The sequence below is a fragment of the Triticum dicoccoides genome, chromosome 1A (genome assembly GCF_002162155.2).
Source record: "Triticum dicoccoides isolate Atlit2015 ecotype Zavitan chromosome 1A, WEW_v2.0, whole genome shotgun sequence".
Lineage (NCBI taxonomy): Eukaryota > Viridiplantae > Streptophyta > Magnoliopsida > Poales > Poaceae > Triticum > Triticum dicoccoides.
Window position 1 is genome coordinate 54,194,595 of NC_041380.1, and position 12,525 is coordinate 54,207,119.

The window sequence follows — 12,525 nt, forward strand, 5'->3', positions numbered from 1 at the left end:
TGAGTGATAGGCCTACCAAAATGCTCCCGGCCTTTTCTTTGGTCTAAAGGACCTAAACTACTCACTTGCCAAACTGCCTATTCATATGCCCTTTCCTAAACCACTTTGCTAGTTCTATACACCTGCCAGGATGCTTTTATTGCTTGTTACGTATTTGATACTGCTCACTATAATGGAATAGCTTTGTTCTCAGTACATGATTGCTTTATAGCACCTATAGCTTATGCTAACAAATTCCCTCAGAGTGGAAACTTTTCAATGTCTAACTAATCCACTGCATCTTATAAATTGTATAGTTATTCAACCTCTTCCTTCGAGCTCCTATGGAAGACCTTGGCCGCACGTACCTTAGGTGATTTATATTTTCTTTAGTTTAGAATTAGTCTTTAATTTAGGCCGCTGGTTTCTACAAATTAGGTTAGGCCAAGATATTTGAACTTGTGCAAACCAACCAGTTCTCCCATTTTTTTCCTGTGGATCCACACCCGAAGTACTACACGATAGGTCATGCTTTGCCTTTTGCAGATGCTAGTACATTCCTATTTCAATCAAAAAGTAGAGTCCTATTTTCAAGTACAGACCACCTCTTTCTTTTTCTTTGGACTGAAGACCCACCTGAGTTGATAGTGCTGACTTCCCACCCGAGATTGACTTGCTTACCTCTGCACCAACAACTTAAATAGTAGAATTTATAACACTCCATTCTTCCATAGATAGCCTAGAATCGGAACTAGAATATGTGCCCGACTTACCTATTTCCAAGATAGTTACTCAACTTCCATCGCCGCTTGACACTCTCGTAGTAGATCATAAGAGAAGTATTCTTTAAAGAAATTCGTATAGAAAGATGAACTAGCTTGAGACTTTGGCTTCAAACAATCGATTGAATCTGGATTCCTTTGCTTATCCTTCCTAGCTATAGTCTCTCTTGTGCCTTCGGCAGTAAAAGTGAAAGATTCCTGTATCAGCAGTTTGTTTCCCCATTTGCTCAAAGAACGCATAAAACATGTTTCATCACCGTATCAAAAGATCAAGCAGAAGAGTCCTCTTCTTCAAGAAGAGTTTTCCATTTCACTCTTCCACAGCAATGCCCGGGCAATAAAACAATATGAGAAAAACAATATCATAGCAAACAGTATGTGCTGGTTGGATAGAGCAATTAGTAGTTGACATTCGAGCCAATCTTCTCTCTAGTAGACTTTAGATTCAGTCGTCTGTTTGTTTTGTTTTGAATTGACATAGATAAATCTTTCTCGCATTCCCTTAATTCAGGAATAGGTGGTGAAGGCTAGTTGTTCCTTGTATGTATATATATATAAAGGAAAGGGGTTATTTTTCCTTTACGACAATAAGAGTTGATTCCCTTGCTTGTAGTTTTAGATCAATTCCGTGTATTTCACATATTTAAGAGTGGTTAGGAGAGAGAATCAATGTTTATGGGAAGAGGGAAAGAAAGATCAAGGGAAGAAGCGGGGTAGAGGAATTGGTCAACTCATCAGGCTCATGCCCTGAAGACTGCAGGTTCAAATCCTGTCCCCGCCTAATCATAGTCAAAATCTGAGTTTGATCCTGGCTCAAAAGGAACTCTAGCTGTGTAGAAAGAAAAGAGGCTCCTAGCTAAAGTTGTCTCGCCCTGCTTCAAAACTACAGGGCGCACACTACGGCTTTGACCTAATGGCCTCCGTTTGCTGGAATCGGAATAGTTGAGAACAAAGTGGCAAACGGGTGCATAACGCGTGGGAATCTGCCGAACAATTCGGGCCAAATCCTGAAGAAAGCTCAAAAGCGTTGTTTGATGAGCCTATGTAGTATTAGGTAGTTGGTCAGGTAAAGGCTGACCAAGCCAATGATGCTTAGCTGGTCTTTTCAGATGATCAGCCACACTAGAACTGAGACATGGCCCGGACTCCCACAGGAGGCAGCAGTGTGGAATCTTGGACAATGGGCGAAAGCCCGATCCAACAATATCGCGTGAGTGAAGAAGAGCAATGCCGTTTAAAAGCTCTTTTGTCGAGTGCGCGATCATGACAGGACTCGAGGAAGAAGCCCCGGCTAACTCCATGCCAGCAGCCGCGGTAAGACGGGGGGGGCAAGTGTTCTTCGGAATAACTGGGTGTAAAGGGCACGTAGGCGGTGAATTGGGTTGAAAGTGATAGTTGCCAAAAAGTGGTGGAATACTCTCGAAACCAATTCACTTGAGTGAGACAGAGGAGAGTGGAATTTCGTGTGTAGGGGTGAAATCCGTAGATCTACAAAGGAACGCCAAAAGGGAAAGCAGCTCTCTGGGTCCCTACCGACGCTGGGGTGCGAAATCATGGGGATAAAACAGGATTAGATACCCTAGTAGTCCATGCCGTAAACGATGTGTGTTTGCCCTTGGTCTATTAGGATCAGGGGCCCAGCTATCGCGTGAAACACTCCGCCTGGGGAGTATGGTCGCAAGACCGAAACTCAAAGGAATTGACGGGGGCCTGCACAAGCGGTGGAGCATGTGGTTTAATTTGATACAATGCGCAAAACCTTACCAGCCCTTGACATATGAACAACAAAACCTGTCCTTAACAGGATGGTACTGACTTTCATACAGGTGCTGCATGGCTGTCGTCAACTCGTGTCATGAGATGTTTGGTCAAGTCCTATAACGAGCGAAACCCTCGTTTTGTGTTGCTGAGACATGCGCCTAAGGAGAAATTGCCACCGAGTGACATGCTAGCGCTACTACTTGATTGAGTGCCATCACGTAGATGTGCTTTCAGCAAGAATTTCACCATCGGGAGCCGGTGCCTTTCGAAGCACTTTCACGTGTGAACCGAAGTCGTCTTGCCCAAGACCCACGGAGACCTAGCTATAGTGACGTCAAAGTACCAGTGAGCATGGAGGTTTGGTTGAAATTTGTTACGACGATGTCGAGTTGGCGGCGGAGGAAGACTCGGCATGAAGGCCAGAAAATGGTGTGGAACGTAGTGGTAATAGTACGTGCCCCGCTCCGAAACAAAGAAAAAGGTGCGTGCCGTACTCACGAGGGACTGCCAGTGAGATACTGGAGGAAGGTGGGGATGTCGTCAAGTCTGCATGGCCCTTATGGGCTAGGCCACACACGTGCTACAATGGCAATGACAATGGGAAGCAAGGCTGTAAGGCGGTGTGAATCCGGAAAGATTGCCTCAGTTCGGATTGTGCTCTGCAACTCGGGAACATGAAGTTGAAATCGCTAGTGATCGCGGATCAGCATGCCGCGGTGAATATGTACTCGGGCCCTGTACACACCGCCCGTCACACCCTGGGAATTGGTTTCGCCCAAAGCATCAGACCAATGATCACCCATGACTTTTGTGTACCACTAGTGCCACAAAGGCCTTTGGTGTTCTTATTGGCGCATACCACGGTGGGGTCTTCGACTGGGGTGAAGTCCTTAAAAGGTAGCTGTAGGGGAACCTGTGGCTAGATTGAATCCTTCGCGATGGAAATGCCCTCGCCTACTTGAATAAACTAAGGACCCCAACGTTATAAACATGTAGATTTTATACTTTTCCATTTTGCTTCTTGTTTATCAATCACCAATCAAGACAAACCGAGCACTATGGTGAGACATGAAAAATCCCGATCCCATTCTGACCTTGATATATATGTGGAATCATCTTGCGCCATATGTACTAAAATTGTTCGGGAGACATGGTCAAAGCCCAGAGAAAGAGCAAGAAAACGGATGAGCTAACGTGCAACGACTTTCACGCTAGTTGCTCAAAAAATCGTATAAAAATCAAGCAAGAAATCTAAAGAAAGCATTAGCGCATTGGACTCGAAATCCAAATTGTGCTAGCTGACAAAGAAAAAACAGAATATAATAGAGAAATATTGGTTCAGACTGGTTGGTAAAAGGACTCTAAATACTTTGAGTGGTTCGATTCCACAACAGAACAAAGAATGAAATGAATGAATCAAAGCCATGACCATGCCTCCAATAGGAAGATCGAGGAACCGGTGTTGGCGCTCCTGGTACATGGGATCCATACCGCGATGGGGAGATTAGATATTATTCTTTCATAAGTCCATCCAGTGGAGATAGGTTGAGGAGAAAGAAAGGAGAAAACTAAAGAGAAAGATGAACAGTAGATTGACAGTATCCGAATGAAATAAAAAACATAGCTATTTCATCAAATCCCAATTGTGTGGGTGTGAAGTGGAAAAATCCCGTTCTGCCTGGCAGCAGGCATCGGACTGAAAATCCTCTTTCACCGGGCCTTTTGGACTCGAAATCCACACGGAGAGAGTGGTTCGAATCCACCTCAGAATGATCAATGAAAAAGGCGTCGAGCGGGTGCAAGCTCGAGGAGCTAGGAAGGATGGAAGAAAGCTTGACCGTTTTTTCACTGAACTACTCGAACTTTTTGTTTGAAAAAGCGGAAATAGCTCAGTTCGAGAGAGGGTTGAGCTTCATCGGTTAGTGTGCACCAAAGGATGAGGTGTCTTTCCGGTCCTACAAATTGAAACCGTTCTAGCTTGATACTGCGATATCGTCAAATCATCCAACGAAGCATGGAAACCATTTCAGTGGTGGTAATGACCTCCAGTAATTTTCTATGGAACCATACCACTATGGTCATCTATATGATTAGACCGTGCCGCTTCACTAGACTTTCCTGAACCATCCATTTGATCCCCAAGGTCGTGACACCACTTTCTAAACAAAAGTTTCCAAAATCCAATGCGGAACCAAGCAGTAAGAGAAATTCATCATGGTAATTATTAGTCGAAAACTAAAGTGGAACGGAGAGTCCATTACAATGAAAAAATTGTTGAGGAATCGTGTTGAAAGAACAACATTCTGTGTCATAAATATCATATATAGAGATTTTTCATGTATCGACGCTTTTGATTCAATTATGAAAGTACGCGGTAATGGACTTGCACCCCTAGTTACGCAGAAGTGCAAGCACAGAAGTGGATGACCGTACCTTACCAACATACTCAGAAAAGTATTCTATACTGGGGTCTGTGCTCTTGACAAGTAGTGTTTCCAGTCTAGCTGTGTCAAATCGGGTGTGAAGTGTCCTTCTAAGTTTTGGCTGGTAGAGTAGAGGACTGAAAATCATCTTTAGTTTCACGCATGGGACTCTAAATCCCAATTGCGCAAGCTCTGTGGTTCGATTCCACAACAGAGTGAACAATGAATGAATGTGGGCGGTCAACCAAGTAAGCATGTGCCCAGGAAAAAAAGGACTAGGGAGGGATTGAGAGAGAAGCTTTCACAATGGAAAATGAAAAGAAGCATATCGTTCTTAGAAATTGTGGAATTTGACTCAGTTAGAGCTATGGTTTAGCATCAAGAGGGAAGTTTTTTAAAAGCAACAGGAAGAATTGCTTAGATACCCGTGAGCATATATAACTTGGGTCATGTTATAAATGCTCTGGCTAAACCTATTGATGGGAGGGGCAAAATTGTAGCTTCCAAATCTCGCTTAATTGTATCTCCTGCTCCAAGTAGAATTTCTAGGCGCTCCGTATACGAACCTCTTGAAACATGGCTTATTTCTATCGATTCGATGATCCCTATAGCGTGCTGTCAGCGAGAGTTCATTATTGGGGATAGACAAACTGGCAAAACAGCAGTAGCCACAGATACAATTCTAAAGAAAAAAGGGCAATATGTAAGAAGAACGAGAGCGAGCCTTCACGAAAGAAAATGCAAGTGAAAGAGAATTGTCAAAATTTCCTAAAAGCGGTGGTTCTTTTCTTTATGGATCGGGTAGATCCATATGTTCTGAGGGGGAGACGAGGTGTAGCGCAGTCTGGTCAGCGCATCTGTTTTGGGTACAGAGGGCCATAGGTTCGAATCCTGTCACCTTGATGTGGTATTCACACAATGGGGCCGAAGTGCAAAGCCCCGTAGCCTATCCGCGGTCGGGAAGGCAGCCGAAAAGCGCGCACAAAAGAAAAAGAAAACTAAAAAGCTTATTTTTCAATACATTATCTTTGGTATTCTTCTATATTTAGATCATACTATATAGCTATTTCACAGGTTTTATTTACATACCTCAGTCATGTTATGTGTCTAGCCCTCAATCAGAATAGCCTCTCCACCGGTTCCATAGATTCTTTCGGCATCAAAGTGCTTTTGGACTCTTCCTATGAAACAAATAACATTCTGGAACAGTTTAGGACAGAACACGCCTCAGTAGAAAGCGAGCTTTTTCGCGTATAGCCACCTCAAAGCCCAATTAGCGCACGGGCTGCCCCCTCAACTCAACCCTGACGAGTACGCAAACTTAGTTAGGGAGCATTTAGACTGTGCAGTTAGTATTGACCACTACCGGCAAGTCCATAATTCACAAATTGATGATGTCCACATAATGGAGCTCAAAAGCTGGTTACCAAATCTACCTTTTTAGCATCTTGAAACCACACATAAGAAATATTATGAATGAATCACCTTACAATAACATACGAGAGACATCTTTCTATTTTGTCGAACAACAAGTCGAACCCAATGAACAATTCCATTCAAAGGAATGTTCTCGAGTTTTTTCCACTATATTCGTGATATTTAACAAAATGGATTAAATTCTTCACGATTTCTAGAGTTCCGGAATTACTTCACTGATATCGATTTTCGCCTAAGCACGACCTCTAGGTAAGTTCAAAGTGTAATACAACAAACTATCGATACACCAAAAACGAGTCAAGATGGATATATAAAATGGAGACATTATGGATTGCCCAAATTGGGATGACGATAGGACATTTCACTTTCTTTCGCAATATTTCTGATCATGACTCAACCACTAGGAAAGGGGATTGCTTACTCTCAGCCACATTTTCGCTTATGCTTAGTCAAGTGAGGATTCCATTCGAAGTAACGTAACAGGAGCACTATCTTCAAAACTTCTCGGGATTTGGAGTTTTTCAATAAAAGGTCCCATCCTTCAGTATCATGATTGGGTCAACCAGGCCAGATCATAAGTGAAATAGTTTGATCGGGTTGACCAGGTCAGGCCCGATCATGAGTGAATAGAAAATTGAAAACATACATAGTTGTTCCATCGGAAATACTTTGTTTAATTCTACCACTTCTACTAGGAGTAGCCTTTTTAGTGCTAGCTGAACATAAAGTAATGGCTTTTGTGCAATGTCGAAAGGGTCCTGGTGAAGAGGGATCGTTCGGATTGTTACAACCTCTAGCAGATGGTTTGAAATTGATTCTAAAAGAACCTATTTCACCAAGTAGTGCTAATTTATCCCTTTTTTAGAATGGCTCCAGTGGCTACATTTATGTTAAGTCTGGTCGCTTGGGCCGTTGTACCTTCTGATTATGGTATGGTATTGTCAGATCCGAACATAGGGCTACTTTATTTGTTTGCCATATCTTCGCTAGGTGTTTATGGAATAATTATAGAAGGTTGGTCTAGTAAGACGGGGGACGGCCGTTCGGTCGCCTATGATATACGGACCAATTGGTCAAAAATGGGTTTGTGCCGCAGGTGTTGAATGATCTACTCTACACAGGTGTGGCCTTGCAGGGCTAGGGCTCATAAACCCTTTCTTTCATTCATCAAGCGGTCGGTCACTTTTCCAGGCCGGGATCGAGAAGTGGAAGTCATAAAAAAGAGATGTTTCTCTTCGCACCTCATATCAAGAGGAAAGGTAGCTTGTTAAGCTGGTCTCACTATTGGAAATTCTAGCTTTTTTTTCACCTGCTCTTCTTCTTTGTCAACGCTACTAAGGACCTGACGGTTCGCCTACTTGATGGATGAAAGAACATGAGAAAGGGTTCTAAAATAAAAGGCTAGAAAGTCTACTACAGTATAGTCAAAGTCAGCGGCTGAGTTTGCCTAGCCTTGCCTACTCATTTTTGTAGGCGAGCGAGTTAGCAAAGAGGCTTAGGGATAAGAGAGTGTCGGTGCGTACATAACCTTCATTCTACTACGCTACACAAAGTCACTTAGCTCGACGTTAATTAAGAGAGTAAAGGAGGAATACCCTACATAGAAGAACCACATTTCTCTTACAAAGGTATAACCTTTAGCTCCCCGGGGCTAAGCTGCTTCGCACAACTGATAGTTAATTAAGATTCCATTTCAAAGGCGCTACATTGTTTCACAAGCCTTTGTCATTGTCAGTCTTCTAAGGTTGGCCCTCGGCCCCTGCGAATCCATAAATCAGAGAGCATGCCGCAAAAAAAAGGATGGTACCCTATCCATTTCATTCTTTTTGGAATGCAAAGAATTAAACTACCTGATCCCTCATCATGGTGAACCTCTCCTTGTGATCGAGATGAGGTAGATTCCTCCCAGCCGGGGGGCGGATTGAATCGGAGTTTCCTTAGGTAGCCAACAACCTACAGTTCTCCTTAAATTTCTGTGCTTGGTGGAAAAGAAGTGAACAAAGGTACGCTCGCTTGCTGTCTTGTTCTTTGCCGCGGACTGGGATCGCTCGCCAGCTAGGCCCCCTAGAAAAAAGTTCGAGAAACATTGTATGCGAACATATTACCCATCTTCGAGGACAAGGGGCGGAATGACCTCTCGTTCTACTTACTACAGCACAGGACGGGCGTCGTCATCTAGGCGTGACTTCTTGTTTTGATCTCTCCTACGCCTAGGACGTTGTCTGGGCCAAGAGCCATAGTTAGTTGATGTTTCCATTTGGTTCTTCATTCTCATTGTTGATACCGGCAAGACCCAACCAGATGATGATGTCTGCTGGTTGGTAGTGAGAGGACTCTTAGTACCCGAAAAAAAGGGCCCTGGTGAAAAAACAATTATTTGATTTAGTTTATTGCTCTCCCTTAGCAGCGGGAAAGGACTCTATCTATCTACCTAGCTTTGCTAGACTTCCCCCAACGCAATTCAAAAACGGAAATTCCACGAATCCCTGAGGTGGATAAGTCCGACGACTCAGCAGTAGTGCGGAATTGAGTTTCTGGTCCAGTGGATCTGATCTATAGTTAGGGGCAATACATACCAAAAGGTCTGAAGAAGGAAGGCGCAGTATATAACCAACCCACCGATAGCCGGTCTAACTTCTGAGAGAGAAAAGTGCTTTTCTTTCCCTAAGAGTCCTCGAGTACACACAACTATTGCAAATCCTTTGCGAGATCAGGATTTTTGATTCATAATTTAGAATCAATCCATGTTAGGTCAACATCGAGACAGAGCATCTCAGTTGGATCTGTCTAGGAAGTGAAACAGACATTCCTAGGTTGAGGTTACCATTGGATTGACCCTCAGTCAGGCCTCCAATTCCAAGGAGTTGATTCAGCAAGTTCCCCGCTCTACCCCACGGGAATTCTAATCGGATCAATCGGTGGTTCCGTAATGAGTACTCGAATACACATTGAGGGGGCCTTGCCTCCTCCTTCCCGCCCACACCTTCATTCTTTTCCTCCTCTGATCTTAGAAAGCATACTAAACTTCACTCCAATCTTTCTCCATTAGCAACAAGAGCAGCTCTATCTATTGGCCCTTGATGACTAAGCTTAGCTATACCTCTAAGGTTGCAAAGCAGCAAGCTCCCTTCTAATGCCTTATTTCTTGGAGCCTTCTCGCTTAGTAAGCGGCCTTCGACCCTTCCTCCTTAATCTGTTTGGTATTCGCTCGCGGGTTTGTTTCCAGGTTCTTTCGTTCATGATTGGCTCTTTCTATTGTCATTTGTAGATCGTGCGTCCTGCGCATTGATCCGGCAGCGAGACCCGCCCTGGTTGTAAAGAGATGCGATCCGTCCTTCCTTTCATTTGTTGCTTTGTCTTCTGTTTGTTTTTAAACTCGACCTCCTATCGGGACTGTGGTGACAAACCTTACTCCCCTCGGTCAAGTGGTTGACCCGTCTGTCCAATAAGTTTACTAAGTGAATGGGAATCCTATAGTTTGACCAGCCTGGGAAGAGTAGTCAGAGGTAATTCGCTAGTATGCAGCTATTTATATCGGCTTTCTTTCCTAACTAACAGGAAACGAGAGACATGCGACTTCGACTTTCGTTCTATCCATGTTTGGCAGTCCCTTTCCATCTTTGTACTGTTGATGACAGTACCGCTCAACTACGAGATGCTTGAAAGTCTATGTATCAATAATGTTCCCAAGAGTAGCATCGAGCCTCGAAATGGCAAGCCATGCTTCAAGCTAAGTCAGTATGGATCTAATTGATTGCTAAACTGAATGAACGATCTCTGTTGAAGATTCTCATTCTGAAGTAGGTGCCTAGCTCTGGAAGGATAGACGGGATCATACCTATTTGAATTAAAGAACATTCTGTAACACTTGTTTTTGAGTGGGGAAGGAAAATAAGCAAACAAGCGAACAACCATCTAACTGGCAGTCTGAACTCCCAGGATCAGTCCATTAGTAAGAAAAAGCTTCTGTTTCCGTCATTCAGCAGTGGAACGGAATAGTTCGATGGTATTGATCGTCCAACCATTGATTGGAATGTCTATCGTGATAAACCGTGTAATTCTATAAGCTAAGCAGATGAGGCAACAAAGAACCTAACCGTCCTCTCTGATTGACTTCATCAGAAGATTCCTATGGTCTGGTTTACCTTTCTTCTTTCCTTGCAACCTTGGATCGATATGGTTCATTCATGGGCTATGCTCTTTCAATGGTTGACAGAAGAGGGGGACGCGCAAGGATGATCGGACTGCTTGGTTCGGATCGTCAGAGGTATTAAAAAAACCTTCTTTTTGGTCTTTTCTTTCTTGCCACCACTTTAACAGGTGCCACTGCAATGAGAGCGTAAGTTGCAGAGTTTTTTCTGGAATTTTTGGTGCGCTCTTCCCTTTCTTGGACAAAAAGAAGGGTTCGGTGGGAGGGCAAGGGGTAGTTATGTTTTAGGTTGGCTCTTGTTTTTTACAGACTTTCTTTTTGGTGTAATTTAATAAAGAAGTAGCAATTGTTAATTTCATTTCATTTTTTTGCATTGGTAATTCTTTTTCATTTGAAAGGGCAAAGGGGGGAAGGGATATGATTGAGCCTCAGGGATCATATTACTCAAGAAGACTTGGGGAAAATAGCAGGATTGGAAAATTTTGAAGAGATTGAGGAAGACAAATCCATTGTCGAATCCTGCAGAGTGATAACATCAAGTAGTGGGGGCTGGCTTCCACCCCTAAGAGGGCTTGATTTACAAGAAATCCCGCGGAGTCCTAGTGGGCCTAGATTCCGCGATAAGTTCCGAGAAATGGAGGAAATGATGCATTCAAAGTTTGCAGAATTGCAAGAAAGAAAAAATCCTTGAAAGAAAACCCAAACAAGACCAGATCTTCCCTATTGTTATCAGGAACGAGACTAAATGTTCGGCCTTAATGAGATGGACCTTGATTCCTCTTCGTCCAGGAAAAGATGCGGCTCCTCTTTGTTCTACTACCTTCATCCTTGGGTGAAGCCGGTTGGCTCACCAAACAAGATATATATTGTGAAATCATTGGTAACCATGCCTAACGGTCGGTCATCTAAGCTATCAGCCAAGGCAAGTGAGAGTTGTTCAAGAGTTGGGGGCATATCTTTAGCTCGAGCAGCATCCGCTCCCGAAATGTGTGTTAAGCTTTAAAAAAAGAAGAAGAGCTACGAGTGGAACAACTTCTTCTATTCCTTGTTGCCCTCCAGCTCCTTCTGTCCATCAATCCTCTTCTCTGCCCTTTTTACTATTATGCGTGCCATGCCCCATGATCGTATCTTAACAGGGCAACCTTCTCTTGCAAATAATCCCTTCGTCGCTAACACCGGTAATGCCCCATCCCTTTAGTCTTACCTTCGAGGAATTTCTCTCGCGTCCCTATAGTGATAAGAGCGCATTCTCTAACAGCTTTGAAGCCGAGGCAGCCATCCTCTTGCCAATCCTAAACAAAAGAAAGAAAAGCCCTACCCGCCTTCATTGGTTGAGTAAGGGGCATTTACCTATCAGTCGTAGTCCTAAGGCACAATCGGAGCACTAAGCCCAATTACAGCTTGACTCTGTAAATTAGAACTGTAACATCCCAAATTTTCTATTTGGAATGTTATACATTAGATCATCATTGCATATCATGATTTATTGCATTTTGGTTGATCCTAGAAATTCTACGCAACTCAAGGACCTACGGAGAGTGTTGGGGATTTCGTCATTTTCATATTGGAGTTCTTCTCGAATTTTGAAAAGAGGATCATTTGATTTTAATTATTTTTCTCTGAAATATTTCTTTTACAAAAAAATAAAAGAGAGAGGATAAAATGACTTCCTCAAAATAAAAAAATATCAGAGATTTAATATTAAAATCAAATAAGATTTTTTATTTGGAGTTTTATCGCTATTTTATTTGAATTAGGAAAAATATGCATTTTTCAAAATTTCATTTTAGGCCCAAATAAATGTTCACCTTGTCCAGCTTATTTTTAGAGGACGGGGAAAATTTATTACAGGATTTTTGGAGTCCGTTTAGTTTTTATTTTCTTTATTTTTCTGCACGTCAAAATTATTAAAAAAAAGAAAGTCAAACTGACTTAGGGCCGTTTTCGGCAATGACTCTTCAGTCCGACCCTTTAAAAGCCGCACCCCCCCCCC

The 12,525-nt window shown here is 43.0% G+C and overlaps 2 non-coding genes and 2 pseudogenes across 2 annotated transcripts; 3 read left to right on the forward strand and 1 right to left on the reverse strand.

The window, feature by feature from the left end:
• The window catches only part of LOC119351132, a 52,079-nt pseudogene extending 44,594 nt beyond the window's left edge, over nt 1–7,485 (forward strand).
• On the forward strand, nt 1,469–1,542 carry TRNAM-CAU. The gene has a single exon. It is a non-coding gene; the product is annotated as a tRNA-Met (tRNA).
• Nucleotides 5,774–5,848, forward strand: TRNAP-UGG. Its single transcript has one exon. It is a non-coding gene; the product is annotated as a tRNA-Pro (tRNA).
• Nucleotides 7,486–8,243: 758 nt separating the features above from the next.
• Nucleotides 8,244–12,525, reverse strand: part of LOC119351148 — a 96,360-nt pseudogene continuing 92,078 nt past the window's right edge.